Below are 17,564 nucleotides of genomic sequence, written 5' to 3' on the forward strand. Positions count from 1 at the left end.
AAATATATATACTATATATTTAAAACAGAAATTGGATTATATTCATAACCTGCTTTTCATTTTAACTTTATCATTTGTTGTTGGACATGAGCCTGCCCTCATTTTAAATGTGGACTCACTTTGGCTCAACTTCAGAGTACCCTGTGATTTAAGTACAAAGGAATAATTCTTCCTCTCTTTTTATAGTCTTTAGGGGGGGCATGTTTGTTCAATTATTTATGGTGATAGATTTTACAGAAATAGATGTTTTTTATTGAGACCATCAAAACCTTCAGTGCCTTAATGATTCTGCTGATAAAGTAGAAAACACATGAAGGCATGTCAACCTGTCAAGCAAAAGAAAATGCTCTCTCTCCCTAATGTAAATGGATTAGATAAAGGCCTGATCTCCTGCTGCATCAAGTTACGGTGTTTCATGCTCTAAAGACCAGGTAGGTACTGCTTTGCACAGTTCTTGTAGAATGTTGGACTTTAAAGAGGAAGAACCAAAATTTAAAACTGTCATAAATCTGAGTATGGCTTTCAGTAGGCAAGAATGCTATTTTTAGTGTGTCTGGATTGCGGTCTTTCCCTTTGGTACTTGATGATGACTGCACAGTAAGAATGAAAAATGAACTTCTGGAGATAGGATAGCTAAGGAGATTGAAAATAACAACCAGACAGTGGAGCCTCTGGGTCACTAATTTGAATTCAGCTCAAATCAGTGATGACTACAAATTGTTCTGTCTGCCGGCAGTGAGGCTTGCAGAAAAGCCATTTCTCATCCTTACCTGTGTTAATTATATCTCTGTGCTTGTCGGAGCAGGGTATGTGGGGTTTTAGACTGTAATCCCCCAGAGGGCAAGGACCATCTCTGCCTCATGCACTTTTTACAACCTCACTTAGATGAGTGTTGATTAGATAATTTTGATTAGGCAGAGAAAGGAGTGCTCTTTCTGAAGGGAGCTGGCTGGTGTGAAATTGTGACTATTAAGCATTTCTGTGAAACATGAGAGTGACATCCCTTCCAGTTTGTTCTGGGTGGCCTTGGAAATAGTTTAGTCTCATACCATGACAAATAGTCTCCTTTTATAGCCCTGTCAGCAAACACTGCAGCCCAAACCCTGAAATTTAAAGACATCTCTTTTCCTTTTTTTTTGATTTGCACCCATCTCTTTGAGTCTAGCGCAACCCCCACCTTTCCCATGGTCCTCCTTCAGCATGCCTTGATCATCGGCTGTTCTGAACTCTTATCTTCCACTCATAGTAATCTTCTTGTGAATGTGTCCTCTCTCCCTACGTAGAGGCACAATTTTGAGGGTCAAGACCATATCTTACATCTTTTTGTAACCTCCCCAGCTACTAGTACAATGTTTGCCATTTCTGGATTTTACTAATAATATTTTTTGAAAAACTGAGTAAAAGTCTTCCTTAAAAGTTTACATGTTTTTTTATCTTACTTTTTTTTGTGTGTTAGTTTTTATTATATGAGCAGTGCTTCTTTTCCAGCTCTTTTAATATCATATTACCAGTGCTGTGGATGTGGTGTCCATACAGTCATGCAGGTTGTATACTGCACAACTCTAGAGAGGCCTATTCACATAGACGATAGCTCTGGTGATTGCTTCAAGTAGTTCTGAAAAAAAATGGAGGTCAAACAACGATAGTACTAGTGCTTCAGAATAAAACATATGGTACAACCAAAATAGGCTAGACAGATAAGAGTAAGTCACTAAGATGTGAATCTTAACATACCTGTTTTGGACCAAAAATAAATATGATGGGGACAACAGTTTTCAACAAGTGAGTATTTCCATTGCTTTCACTCCCCTTTGCCCACCCCAGAAGGAACTTTCTTTCTCTGAAGGCACAGTTTATTCCCATTCTCAGCCTTCTGAGTATGACTTTTGTCAACCCAGCTCGGGGGATTTTGTGAGGCAGAATCAGGAGGCTATTGAGACAGGGCTAGAGAGCAGGGAGGACAGAGGAAGGAAAAACAGCCCAGGGTCCTGGTTGTGGGCAGGACTGGAGCTTGAGAGAGTAAGAGGCTCTAGCCCAGGGTAGAATGGGAGAGAGAGGAGTGGACAGAGCGTTTCAAGAAGTGCTGCAGAGTGTAAATGAGGGGATTCCCTTTAATGCTTGTGTGGGGGGATGGGCTAGGTTCTGGTGCAGTTGCAAGTCACAAACAACTAAATCTCTTTGACTTAATACAGCAAATTTCACTTCTTGTTCAAAGTCTGCTGCAGGTCCCAGGGACTCTCCTGGGCAGGAGTTCTCCATATGGTGACTCAGTGGCTGCAGCAGCTGCCTTGATCTTATGGCTCTGCTGTCATAAGGGCAGAAGACAGAGGGCACGGAACCCCCACAGCCATTCTACCAAGCTTTGGCCAGGCAGGGACTCTGGCTGCAGCCACGTGCCTAAACTTGGCCCTGAGGCCTGTGCAACTGCAAGGCGGCTTGGAAGCTGTCTTCCGTGAGCCTGGAAGCTGAGAGTTGTATGTAGATGAGCTCTGCTACTATCTGCCATGGGCTCTTTAGAAGTGTGCAGAGATACTGAGATTGCTTTTACTTTTGGTGGCTGGACAGTGTTTCTGTGATAGGTGACACCTCTAGGAGACTGGGCCACCAAAGGCCTCAGAATTTAGTTGGCTTATACAGAAAGAGGCAACTGTAAGTCATAAAGCATTCTTAGGACTTTCTGAAAAACACAGTAACATCTTGCTAAGTATTGGAAGAGCTTTTAAAATTTTTTGCCTGCTTGCTCTCTCTCTCTCTCTTTCCCTTCCTTTAGTGAGAAAATACTCACAAATACAATTCCTCCCATGACTTATTCCGAGGAAGTTTTAAATTTGGTTTTATTTCCTTTGCTTCCTTGATACCCACTTTATTAGGCATCTTAAGATGGAGAAAAGGTTATAAATTCCCTTCAGCATCATTAAAAGGAAGCCTGTCTAGACTGACATAAATGTGATGGTCATTCATGATTCCTTTGAGCTTTATGACTCTACCAAGAAAATAAAAAGTCTATATTGCAGATCCATAGGAGAAACAAATCTGGCAGGTTGGGCCTAATGTGATTTCTTAGCAAGTGTATTTCAGGAGAGGACAAAAGACTATAGAAAGACAGTTTTGTTTTGTTTTGTTTTTTAAATAGGAGGACAAGTTAGGAAACAATGTTAGACCTTTCTGCAATTTTCTCAACAAGAGCAACTGTATTTTAAGAGAGATCATCTGATTCTCTGTGTCTTGACAACATTTCAACAATTGCAACAGGTGCCCCATACCATTAACAGGAGCAAGAGCAAACCTGGATGGTGTACGTGAGTGCGAGAGAAGGCACGACTGAATACTTCAGTATGCAATTACATTTGCTGCATAATTAGCCATAAATTGAGCATCCAAACATAGATGCATGCGTAATTAATTATGACTTATTTAAAAGCACTCGGGTTGTGACACTTTGTTCTTCATTTCCTGCAAATCAAATTACTGAAGTTTTCATTTCACATTTCAAAATAATTTTGCCTGCATTATTTTTTTTTTAATTTCAACTGAGATACAGCATTGATTATACATAAAGAACTGATTCAGTAAGGGATCAGTGAAGGAAGAGTAGGGAGGAGCACTATTAGAAGACACAGGATGGCAGAACTTGAGCAAGACTCACTCGGAAGGTGGAGGGGGCAGGTGGAGGCTGGGGGCTGGCAGACCTAAGGGATGGAAGATTTTCTCAGTGTTTTTTTTTTTTTGTTTTTTTTTTTTTTTTTTTAAAGATTTTATTCATTTATTTGACAGAGAGAGATCACAAACAGGCAGAGAGGCAGGCAGAGAGAGAGGAGGAAGCAGGCTCCCTGCTGAGCAGAGAGCCCGATGCGGGGCTCGATCCCAGGACCCTGAGATCATGACCTGAGCCGAAGGCAGCGGCTTAACCCACTGAGCCACCCAGGCGCCCCCTTCTCAGTGTTTTTGATTGTGCTATCCTGGCCAAGAAAAGATAGCACATCAAGAGAAATAATACAAATGGAGAAAGTCTAATGACTGAGTGATCTGGAGATGAAGCTAACACTGCCATCTTTTAAAACATGTTCCGATGAAATATTCGGTCAACTGATGAATATTGTATTTTATTTTATTTTATTTATTTTTAGAGAGAGAGAGAGAGTATAAGCAGTGAGGGGGAGGGGCAGAGAGAGAGGGAGAGAGAGAATCTTAAGCAGGCTCCATGCCCAGGGCAGAGCTCAGTCTCACGACCCTGAGATCATGACCTGCGCTGAAACCAAGAGTCCGATGTTTACCTGACTGAGCCACCCAGGTGCCCCATGAGTATTTTATTTTTAGCATACTTAGATCATGTGGATTCCAGATTGTGTCTTTTCTAACAGAGTCCACTGATTATTTGAGGAAAATTGAGATATATACTGCCTGGACACACGAGTTGTACACATAACCGCCCTTTCTCAAATGCCATGTGGTAACAGCTCTAGAACTCTGTCTACAGCAAGGGCTTTTAACTGCTGGCAAGTACCTTTTCTGGCACCATCAGTCCTGAAAGCTGAGCAGTTTATACCTGCCAAGCTTCTCTGTAGACAGTCACCAGGACGGTGCTTCTTAACCTTTCCCATTAAATATCCCTAATAGTGTGGACATTGAATCGGTATCTTTGGAAGTCTGGGCCATATTCCAACCACACACCCTGAGAAAATGGGAAAATTCCTTGTTAGAAATTCATTTGACTTTTCAAATTCTGTATATGTCTGTTTTACCATAAAAATACCATTTCAAGTAATGAACTGTGGGAAAACATAACAGTGTTTCCTACTGAACTCAGTGATTAAGGAGTGAGATTCTTTGCCAGTGAGTCTCCCCACTTGGTTCCTGGAAGAACCAAGATGAGCACTGGGGATGGAGCCCAGCATCGAAGTTTTGGTATCCAGTTAATTTTTCTTCTCTTACTATTTCAGTAACTCAAACTCATAAATATCAGGATATAAGTATCTGCAGACTTTTCAGAGTTTTAGAAGCTGTAGCGCTACTGCCCCAGAAGAGGTTTTGGGCATTTTCATGCAACTGTGGGTAAAATCTCACTAATTATATCTTCTCTCTGAGGGCTGCTCAGGTCACTCCTGCAATGTGGCCGGCTGCAAGTGTCTGACCCATTTTTCCCATCTATTGGACATGAGAAAATGAAGGGGCAGATGCATTGGGGCGAGGCATTCTTGGTGAACAGTGTCTACCGTTTTAGTCACATTGTGTAACAGTTTTAATGCATTTCACCATGCCTACAGTATTTGGTCACAGATTTGGTGTTATGTGTATGAGTCCCTGCCCTCCCACCCCTCACCACTGCTCTTCCTGCTAGTAAAATAGCAGGTTTGGTTTTTAAAAATCACATTATCTGGCTGGAAGTTTCTTCACCAGGGAGAATGGGAGGAAAATGACTAAGCACGCTGAAAATCAGCATGGACCTTCTTCATTATAAATAGAAGGAGGGCAAAACAACTGTGAGACAAAATAGCTTTATCTTCAGGTTTTCTGTGAACTATAAGGTAAAAAGAACTGGGTTCATCCCAGTTTGTCAGTCAGTCAGTCATTTAAATATGTTTGGGTCAATTAAAGTGTGTAAAGCAATGGGGGTCTTTGGTGGGATTATTTTTTCTAAATGTCCCCTTCCTATCCCAGGTCCATTCAGCCAGGGATATCAGTACAGGATTCTCGGAAGCCTTCTCCTATTAATGCGCTTTCAGGAACAGGGGCAATGTGTCCCCATCTACTTTGCCTCAGAGGAAGCATCCCAAATGAGTCTTCCCTGTTCTGTTGCCATCCTGGTCTTGGCAAGTTTCCCCCTTCTCTTCCTCACCCACACTCTTGGTGTCCACATCTCCCTTCTTTGGTTCTGGAGGGTTGCAGATGCCCTGGATGCTTGCATGATTATCCTCAGTTACTGGGTCAGCTCACCTTGATGACCCTTTCTCTCTTCTTTCTAGTCCTCAAGGAATGCTCTTTCATTTTACCCACTTAAAAACTTCAGGTAGCCTTTTTTTTTTTTTTTTTCCAATTTGAATCTCCCCTCTGCCCGCTGCCCTCCCTGCTGCCCCTTCCTCCAGCCAGTCTTTAACTGTGAAGGATTTACCCACAGGCTTTGTGTAGTCCTAGTCTCAGGCTAGCACCTTCTTTGAGTTTCGTACTGTCTTCCATTCGGCCAGAAGAAGGACAAAAATGGCCTTGAGGGACGCCTGAGTGGCTCAGTTCGTTGAGTGGCTGCTTTCGGCTTGGGTTGTGATCCCAGGGTCTTGGGATCGAGTCCCACATCCTGCTTCTGGCTCAACAGAGAGATTGCTTCTCCCTCCCACTCTGCCTGCTGCTCTCCTTGTATTCTCCCTCTCTGTTAAATGAATAAATAAAACCTTAAAAATTGTTTTAAAAAATGGCCTTGTGTATTGGCTAAGAAAGCAGAAGGGAATAGAACCCACAACGATTAAGATTTCAAGATGTAGTCCTGCCGCCTTACAGATTTTCCTCCTATTTCTCCGGTCAATGTTAAGGTGACTTTGAAACTGACTTTGAAGGAAGCCGCTAGCAAATTTTTGTTTGAAAATGCTTTTGTGATCTCACCACAAGCCCGTTTTCTTTATCTGTAGCCTCTTTCAATATCCCAGGACTTGGCTGAACAGTTTGGAAATCCTTGGAGAAGGTTTTTAGGGCTCCTTTCGGCTCTGAGAAAATGGCCGTTGATTTTCTTTCTTCTTTGTCTTTGGGATAGGAAGAGCACTGCTCTTTTGTCGTCCTTGGTAATTTTCTAGAAGAAATAGTTCTGTGGCAGCCCCTTGTGCTACAGCATATCAGTTTTCCTACACTGCAGGTAACAATATAGGCCACCTGTCTTCCCTGCATTTAAGGCCCTGTACTGGGAAGGGACTTTTAAGACTGCTAATGGGGAGGAAAATTTTTCAGAAGAAAGACAGGGAGGAAGGCTTCTGAGTTAAAGTCAGCCCAAGAGTACTGGTCTCAGGACTCTCTCCAGCCTCTTGCTGGGGTGGGCCCCTGTGCCGAGTTTGTGTGTCTCCAAAGCCAGGACCTTGGATGTCTGGATCTGGACAAGGGTGAGGCAGCATCAAGGTTTGCCTTTAATAATAAGAGCCCTTCACACCCTGTTGATTCAAATCAAAGGGATCCACATTCGTTTTCACATCTCACTGATTATTTTGTATATGGCGCTGCATGTTCATTTAGGCTCAAAATTGCATCCATATATCTCCAGCTTTCCATGATCTCTTTTGCTTCATTTCCTCTTCTGAAATATTTCCAATTATTTGGGTGCCCAATTGTTCGTGAAGTGGTCGCTCAGTTTGTGCCAAAAAGGCATTTTTAGAAAAAAAGATTTATCATCATCGTTGTGTTATATGCTGATTTCAAAGGACCCGACCATTTAAGCTCATTGAGATATTAAATGATTTCCCTCTTTCCAAACTTTGAAATAATCTTTCCTTCAAATCCTTCAGTAATTCTTTTGTGGTCAATGAGGAAGACCTAAACCGATGAGCTGGAATGAGAGAACATTCTATCTGATCGGCCGGTAGCCAGGAAACTTGAATAGAGGAACTAGATTCAGGAATAACTAAATCTTTAGTTTATAAACCAAGGGATTCAAAAGGCATGGTAAGTATTCTTTGGTGATGGTGGCATGAATCAGAATTAAAAATGCCATTCTGAGTTGAGGGTCTGGAGACATCTTTCTTAGCCTCCAGTTACTGACTATGGAATCCCCCACCCCGTGTTTCCTCATATAGTAAACAGAGGTACCTGAAAAGAATCTGCAAGGCCTCATGGTCTCAGAGCAAACTGTGGTCAGACTCACTTTAGGTGAGATGTGGGATCCATGCTGGACATAAGAGGAGGCCCCAAGTGATAGCACTGACCTCAAAATATCTAGCAGAGCTTGGACCCTGCAGTGCTCAGGACCACTGCTAGTACATTGCGCACCTTGGTGCAAATAGTGAAAAACCCACTTCCTTGGGTAAATGAACTACAAAACACCCCTTCTTTAGGGTGGATGCAGCCCCTCCGGGAGGCTGGGCTGGATTTCAGCCCCAGGGACACTTGTGCAGGGGTCTGGTACATGTCCTGGAGGGCCCCAGTTGACGATCTTGGAAAGAGTGGTGCAGAAAGGACAAGGTGTCCCAAGCAGAGAGGAGGCCAGAAGCCCGATGGGCTGGAAGGAAAGAGGATGGAGAAATAATGGATTCTTCCTGGGACGAGTCCTGGTTACTGAGAGAGTGGGAGGAAATTAAAACTGGGAGGGTGTTGGGAGCCATTGGAATGGGCAAAGGGCTTTTCCTCCTGTAAGACTTGCTTGGAATACTAATCTTGGAACCTGAAAGGAGACATCTGTTCTTTGGCAGCCACGTGTCTGTGTCTGTCCTCTTAGCTTTCCCGGGGCCTAAAGAGTCATGGCTACTGAATGCAATCACATTCTTTTTAGATTAGACCTTATTTATGCTTGAAATGATAGATTCAGGCAAGTAAAAATCTAAGTGATGTTTGAGATGTCTTCTCAATGTTCTTTTGCCTGTAGTACTCTATTTTTTTGTTTTCTTGTTAATTCTTTCTCCCCCTCATACCCAGCTCAGGGCTCACCATCTGCTAAACCTTCCTGATTACTCCAGTTCCACGCACACTTCTCTGAACATCCATTATGCTCTGATCTGCACCACAGATTTATTGTTCTCAAGCTCTTTTGTGTGTTCAAATGCTTTTCTTCCACGAGACCATCAGTTTTCTGAGGGCAGGGACTGTACTCTCTGATGTGTCTTACAAATAGGAAGTGCTCACCAAAGCTTCAGTCTCCAGGTTTGGCTAATACTGGGATGAAACTTCTCAATATACAGTTTTCAATTACTCGTGATAGTTGAAAGAGCGACACATTATGAAAAACAAACCCACACACGATACTAAAAATCTTGCAGTCTGTTGTTTTCACTTGCAACCTCATGAAGCCTTCAACCAGAGCTAACTCACACTCTGGTGAATGACAGCATCTTCCTTTGCCAGCTGTCTCCCTGGACTGTACGTGAGACCTACCTCTCCTGGCAAGACAGGAAGTGACATCAAAGTGGGCGGGAAGCTGCATCCGTGATTGGCTCCCTGCCTGGAGAGGGCACTACGGAACTGAGGAAAAGTTCCTCTGTCCTGGTCATTACTAGAATCAACTGTACTTACACCTCCTGTTCCCGAGTATTTCTGACCCACTACCTGAATGATTTTGCTCTTTAGGGGGAAGACAGACGGCAGCCACAATAAAGAGTACCTGCTCTGTCTGGTCTCCTTAAGGCTCTATCCTTCATCATGCCAGGCTGTGTGTCTCAGAGAATAAAAGATGCTACATGGTAAGTGTACGCTGGGGAAGGGGGATGCCCAAGAGCCCTCCTTCATTTACTGTAGCCCAGTTTCTGGACAAACTCCTGGCTATGGAACCAAGGTCACGCGGGTCACTGGGAAAGGCAGGATCAGAAGGCAGAACCTCCAAGTCCGAGACCCGGTGTGACTCCAGTTCATTCCTTTCTAAATATAAAATTGAAGTAATTACTGATCAAATGTGCCACTGAGATGAATAATGAAAAGCTAATAATTGTTTTCCTTCCCTTTTAAAGAAACACGCTACACTCAGACACCCATTTACAGATATTTTCAGTTAAAATGTCACACAATATTTGTTATATCAGCAGGAGAATGGAAATTGAGTTGGCAGTGAAGCATTGCAGTGACAACTGTTACCTTGGAAACTGTAGTAAGCAATCATAATTACAATTAGCAAGATTCGCACAAAGTATACATAAATATTCACGTGCCGGGGATGGGTGTCACATACACCAGACAACAGAGGAAATGGTAGTACCGTCGTTTCTTTCTCTTTGACACGTCCTTGCACAGATTTGGGTTCTGTTACCACTTATCTCAACTTCTTCAAATTTAGGTAAATTTATTTCTTTTTGTGCTGGTTTTGGGGCTTGTAACGTAATAACATCTGACACACAGCAGATTACTTGGAAGCTTCAACTGACCCTTAGTTGAAGTATGACCAATCCTAAATGGACTTTTAAACAAAGCCTGATCTCACAAGGAAAAAAGGCAATTGTAAATAATAAATGGTGCTGTAGCCCCATTACAAAGGAGCTCTAGGGAAAAGTGCTGCAACCCAGAAGGAATGGTTAAAACCTGTGATTTAATCAGCCACCACAACTAGACTCTTGGCTGCTTCTTTATTGCCATGGAAGTGTCCCCTTTGATTCAGACTTGCCTGTCAAATTGCAAAAGAAGTTGGAGAAAGAATGAGCGATAGAATTATTTTCACTCAGACAAACCGGGAGTGTCCTAGCCTCTGTGAATTTTTTCATGACCAAGGAAGAGAAGGCAGTTCAGTCAACAGTGTGTGTGAGTCGGTATTTCTGTACACTTGTGGGAACAAAGCTTTGAAGGTAAATAAATCTTCATAACAAAACCAGTGTTATTTTCAGGACCAGAGGGCACACCAAAAACTCTTCTCCTGTACACAGTAGAGTTTTCTGTTCAGCTTGTCTGAGCATGTTGGCTGCCTGGGGCTTTCTGGATAAACACACGTTGCAAGTGGTTGCCATGATGTGAGGGGCAACGAGGGGGAGAAATGTTGACATGCTTCCTTTGAGAGCAGAGGTCTCGACCTGAGCTTGAAAGAAGTCTGCTAACATGAATACAAGAAAGTGACCTTGGCATAGATGACAAAATAATTGGAAGAACTCACATTTCACGCAGGAGCATGTGTATGGAGTAGTGGGGGAAGGATGGCGGAAGTGAGGACGGTGAATGCCTAGCAAACTGTCTTCCTTCTCTAGCTCATGTCAAGTCCTATGTGTGCTTCCCAGAGGAGCCCTGTGCTCTTGGCAACAAAGGTTAAGTCGTATGCCATGCCTCCCTCTGATCCATGAGTTAGGAGCTCATGCCTGCTATCTGGATGACTCTGTTCTTTAGGAAGGGTAGTATGTATTGGACCAAAAGTCAGCCATGGTGCTGTACCTCCTCTTCCTAGTGTCCCCAACCCTCAACACTGCGTATCTCAGAGAATAAAAGGTGACTGGCATTGCATGGGGTCCTGGAAACCATAACCATGTTATAAACAGGACTAGTGACATATATTAGGTTCCTCCTCATAATACAATGCAAGGGAGGGAAGAAACTTGTTTCAGCTAAAATGAAAACTTCATCTATTACCTACTGCTCTAACTAGAGTTGTAATTACTTATTCGAAGCCCAATGCTGGGCTAGGTTCTGTAGATGAGGCAGAAGAAGGATGTTAGGGTTTCTTCCTTTAGAAGAACTTATGATCTTGTTGGGATGAAGGGCTTAGAAAACCCAAACAATTAGTAAAGCATATGGCAGATATCAACTATCATCAAGTCTAAAATGTTTGTCAAGTGAGAGATTGTTAGGGTCTGAGATCATTGGGAAAGACGTGAAGTAGGTGGCACTTGGAAAAGGCCTTGTATTGTCATGGAACTGGTAGAGATGAACAGTGCATGTGTGTGCACACACGTGTGTGTGTGTTTGTGTGTATGGGAATGGGGTAGGGCTGGAGAGTGCCAGGAGATAGCCTGTTGAGCATAAAGCCGAGAGGATGACTATAGCAGAGCTCATGACTGCCACCATTTTAAGAGCGTGCTGGTCTATGGGAATGATGTCCCAAATGACATCTGGATTTTTGCTCTCTGAAGCTCCTTCCTGTTGGGAATCTAACCTATTCTGCTCTGAATCTGACTTCAATAATTTGACCCTCTTGACTTCTCTTCTACCTTGACTTTCCTATCATTTCTTTCCCTTCCCCGTTTCCCTTTTTTTCCTCTACCCCCTTTATTAACATAAGAGTCAGCAACTAACTGTAGAGTCTATGACTAGAGATTATTAGTATATAATCATGATCAGCCCTTAAATAATGGCCCCAAGGCAACATAAGGTAGTCCTAGATAAATAACACTAGGCCGCCAGTAATTGAAGATCTACCATGTCCTTATAACTTATTTTAAAACTCATGTTATTAGAGAAATACCTCCATGTGGTAAAAAGAAAAATCACACAGAAAAGAAGAATTTATGATGAAAAGCTACAATCTTTCAACCTTCCTTTCTCCATCCCAGTCCAGTCTCCAGAAGCAACCTCTTATAGTCATGCCTTTGAGTTCAAGCCTTCTAATAATTACCTTCATGCCTCTAAATAATATACTTCCATTTCTTTTTCTTTTCTTTTTTAGCTTCAGGCAATATATATTGACTCTCAGCTATGAAAGACCAAGACTTAGCTCATTTGTATTAGACCCCACCTGTCTACCCCTGCAGTGTTTGATCTTTATATTGTTTACTTTTGAGTTATTTTATTAGATAACTTTGTGATATTAGGTATTATATTTATATCTCTCTGATTCCCACTTTATCCTCTTTATTACATTTCTCTATTTTACCCCTCCCTTGCCAACTCCTACCTCATCTCAGCCATGTCTTCACTTTAACATTTTCAAGATGGTTAACATTATATCTGTTCTGAAACAATAATTAACTTTTATGAGCTTTTGCTATAGATTGAAAATCAAAGAAGAGCACTGACATTATTATAACTATGTGCATATTGCTCACTGCAAAGCCAAGTTGTATGTTAGGATTCCATTTCCTCCTTTACGAGCTCAATGAAATATCCTCTGGGCTACTTGGAATACAATGATTGTAGCTTCAAGGTCAAAAGGTTTCTCTTGCCTTACATTGCTATGGTTGCTTAAAGTTGTAGAATGCTTCACAGCTGAACCATGAATTTCTCACATATCTTTTGATTGTTGCTTCAATTGCCCTTTCTCCCCTGGAGTTTCTCCGCCCCCCCCCCCCCACCTCCGCCGCTGAGTTTCTAATGGAATCATTGCTATTCATATTTACAAGACAAGGACTAGGTAGGTGATACAGATCTCCTCTGTCCTATATAGGAGGATGTTCTGCTTGATCACAGTGTACAGGTTGGGACCCATCACCAATAGGTTTTGCTCTGGGGTAAGCAGGCCAGGCCCCTCACCTTAGGTCAATATGAGGAGAACATATCTCTCGGCAAAAACATCCAACACAGACTCTTAGCTTCTCCCAATCAATATTTATTCAGTTTCCTTAAAGAGGAGCCCATCAGAATTTTAATCAGGGATAAAAGCTGGGCTGTGTGTAGCAAAGAGGAGAAGGAGCGGGAGATGGCACTCTCTAATACAACTGTTTTATGTACAGATGTTCAAAGAATCTTCTTTGTTAGTCCAATGTTATATCATGCTCTGCTGTCTTAAATGCCAGATCTAGGCTTAGAGCCTTACAAGGGATGCTCTGGGCAGATCTCTGCAATCTCTTGCCTCAAATATTTGGGGATGTGGTTCCATGTCTCTCTTTCATCTATCAGCATGTCCCTTTTCGCTTTTCATCTTGCAGAAATCTGTGTGAAATGTCTTATCCATGGATTATCCACTTTCCCATTCTTTTCAGGGGTTCAGAAAATGAATGGGTATAAAACTCACTTGTCCTCTTGAGCAGGTCATACTTCTATTCATGGCACCACGTTTGTCCCTTTATCTCTAAAACAGTGTCCATTGCTCCTATGACAAATTACCCAAACACAGGGGCATAACACAAGTTGATTCTCTGACACTTTGGGAGGCTAACAGTCTGAAATGAGTTTTGTAGGGATAAAACCGAGGTGTAAAATCAAGGGCTGGTTCCTACTACAGGATCCAGGAGAGAATGTGTTCCTCAGCTCTTCCAGTTTCTCATGGCTGCAGGCATTCCTTGACTCCTGACTACATCATGCCAACCTCTTGCTTCCATTGTCACATGGATATGTCACATGGATATGGATATGGATATGTCACATGGATACTTCTCCTTCTGCAGTCAAATCTCCTCTGCCTTCCTCTTACAAGGACACTGTGACTACATTTAGGGCCTGCCTAGATAATCTAGGATAATCTCCCTGTCTCAAGACTCTTAAATCAATCATGTCTGCAAAGTCCTTTCTGCCAAACAGATAACACCCAGAGGTTCTGAGGATAAAGACTTGGATATCTTTGGGGCCATTTCTCTGCCTTCCATTGGCTTCCTTTGTCTCTCCCTTTTTGTTACCACCTACATCCAGTTAAGTAATTAGGGGTCATGGATTGAGTGTGGCATTGGCTCTCAATACTGAATGCACATTAGAATTAGCTGCTTTTCAAAAAATACCATAGTCTTGGCTTGATTTTGCAGCTAAGAGAGTTAGAAACTCTGGAGAGTCTGATCTGGGTATTATGATTATTTTTTGAAACTCTTCGTTTTGGTAAAATTTCCAGCTAACAGAAAAGTTGCAAGAAACTGCAAAGAACTCACATATACACGTGATTTACCAACTATTCATATTTTGTGGCATTTTATCATTCCCACAATTTTTTTTCTGAATGTTTTGAGACTGAGTCTTTCACCCATAAAAGTCCTTCAGTGTGTATTTCCAAAAAAGAAGAATATTCTCTTTCATAACAACCATGCCATTACCCAAATCAGGAATTTAACAGAGACACAATGCAGTTTGCACCACCCCCCTGGAGTATACGCCATGATATCAGGAGCACAACCCTGCTTTTCATTGTTTCCTTTTGCCTACAAAATCTTTGCCCATTCCTAGCCTTTGTGAATTACTTGTATTGTGTTTCTTGAATAGAACATATAGTTGGGTCTTGCTTTGTAAGCCACACAGAGAATCCTGGAGCAAGTGAATTAAGCCATATACATATTTACTGACAATGCTAATGGTCTTGATTCTGCTGTATTATTTTATGTTATTTTTATGTTTATGGCACATTTGCTATGTTTTCCTATAGAATTTGTTTTCATCCTTTTCAAAATTATTTTGGTATTTAGGATGATAAATACTTTTGTTTTGGAAATTATTTTTGTATTTATACCTTTAAAAAAGTGCCCCTAGTCACACCATTTTGGGTGGATACTATGAAAAACCCAGAACATTGTAAGTGTTGGCGGGGATATGGAGAAACTGTAGCCCTTGTGCTTTGTTGGTGGGATTGTAAAATGATGCAATTGCTATGGAAACAGTATGGAAGTTACTCAAAAAATCAAAAATCGAACTACCATATTATCTGGAAATCCCATTCCTGGGTATATCTCCACAGAACTGAAAGCGAGGTTCTTGAAGAGATACCTCCATAACCATGTTCATGGCAGCACTAGTCACAGAGAGGTGAAAGCAACTCAAATATCCGACTATGGAATGGGTGAACAGAATGTGGTGACCTATAACAGAATACTACTATGCAGCATTAAAAACATGAAATCCTGTGACATGCTGTAACATAGGTGAACTCTGACGCACTATGCCAGGTGAAATAAGCCAGTCCCAAAAGGACAAGAACTCTATGATTCCACTTACCTGAGGAATGTAAAGCAGTCAAATTTGTAGATGTAGAAGGTAGAATGGCGGTTCCCAGGGGCTGGCCATTTGTTCAGCAGCCATGGAATTTCAGTTCTGCAAGATGGAAAGGTTCAATAGATCTGTTTTACAACCAGGTAAATATATTTCACACCAGTGAACTGCACACTTACACATACTTAAGATGGTAAATTTTATGTTTATTTTTATAATAAAAAACAAATGCCCTGAGCTCCCTGTTTTTAATTAACTCTTTCTGTCTGCTTTCTTTTTAGTGTAAGCTTTACATGGTATCCTTGGATTCCCACCTACTGCTGTCTACAAGAGTCCGTGAGTTTACGCAATAGTAGTTTTAACACTGTCTCCAGGTGGCTCTATTATGTAGCTAGGGCTGAGTCACTGGGCAGCTCTCCCTTCCAGTCTGACGTCACCTTTCTAGTCCAGCTTTCATCCCTCTTTGCATACTATTAATCTCCCTCTCTGGCTTTTCCCAGACTCCCTGTTGAATCCTTTCTAAACACTATGTCCAGAGTAATCTCAGAAAAGGTCCACTTCGTGTCATGCTCTCTCCACTGTTACAGTCATTGATAGATCTTTGGCAGTGCCTCACACTTGGAACAGGTGAATTTGATTTGGGTCTCAGCAGGGTCACTTACCAGTCACGTGACCTTTGTTAAGTAACATAAGGTGCCAACACAGTTGCTGGGTCATAACGGGCATTCAGTAACCATCCTTCCATTCTTCCTTTGTTAAGGTCTGGTATCCCATTGTTCATGTCCTCCCATGTCGCTCCTTAGACCCAGCCTCCTAACCTCCCCCACCAACCAGTACAGCCATCTTGGGGCTTTGAAACCAGACTTATCTTTTAACACCAAATTCCAGTTCTACCTCTTGCCTAAACACTTTGGCCAGAGAGGATCCTGTTACCTTAAGCAACCATGGAACACTCTTAACACGTGAAACTTTTCAGTGACTGTTCACTTGTGTTCTGCCTTTTTACAAAAGTGTAAATGAAGTTAATTAAATGAAAACAGAAACCCAAGAACAGGTAAGGAAGGGAGCAGAAGGAGCACTCCCTATCAGAGGACTGAATAATCACATCATTTACTTTGAAACATGTGGCCTTGCTTGAACAATTAATGGTCCCATATCAGGGCCATGTCTTCTTACATTGTTTGGCAAGTTAAACACTGTAGAAACCTTTGCACTGGAGGCTCAATGAGGGCAGGGTCTGTGTTGTAAGCAACTCTGTCCTCAATAAAACACTGCTGGAAAGCAAAAATATTTCTTGTGTAATAGGGTGGCTACAGCTGGCAATGGCTGAATGCTTTTTATCTACTTGGCTCATTTTAAGAGCTCAACATTAAATCCTCACAGTAAGCCTGTGAAGTAGATCCCATTACTAGCTTCATTTTACTATGATTAGGCCCCGAAACTGAGGTTCAGAGCAGTCAAGTAGCACGACCAAGCTTGCGCAGCAAGCGTGTGGCAGAGGCTGAGCTGGGGTATGAATTCGAAAGGTCTATCTTTAGAATTTGTGCTGCCCTGCCTGTAACTGCCTCTCATTGATGGGTGAACAAAATAAAGTCATTTAATTATATGCCTGCAAACTACAATTGTTCCTATTTTGTTTTGTTCCAAGAGAGAGACCATATTGAAATTTTCTGTTTCACTGAATTTCTAAGCAAATGAACGTCATGATCCCCTCAGGGCTGACCAGGTGGACTGGAGGGAGCGGTGGGGTCAGCGCCTCTGCATTTTAAAGCTGACCCTGCCAGCTACTTGATGTGTGGCCTTGAACAAGTCACTTAACCTTTCTTGTTTCTCAGCTCCAACTTCTATCACTGGGCATTTACATAGGATTTGTTGCCATAGTAATAGCAAATAACACTGACCTATCTCTCAGGAGTGAGTGTCATGGGGATTAACTAATTTACAGCTGTGAAGAGCTCTCAACATATGAACTGCTAAACAACAGTGAGATCGTAAAGAGAATTTAAAACACCATCAGCTTGTGGAGCGTGCCCATTTGATGCCCATCATTATATGTTTAACTATTAGCATTACTATTCATAATAAACTTTTATGAGGTACTTTAGGTGGTTGAAGTGTTTTTATGAGAGCTAATT

This window comes from Lontra canadensis, unplaced genomic scaffold (genome assembly GCF_010015895.1).
Source record: "Lontra canadensis isolate GAN:19392208 unplaced genomic scaffold, GSC_riverotter_1.0 scaffold4, whole genome shotgun sequence".
NCBI lineage: Eukaryota > Metazoa > Chordata > Mammalia > Carnivora > Mustelidae > Lontra > Lontra canadensis.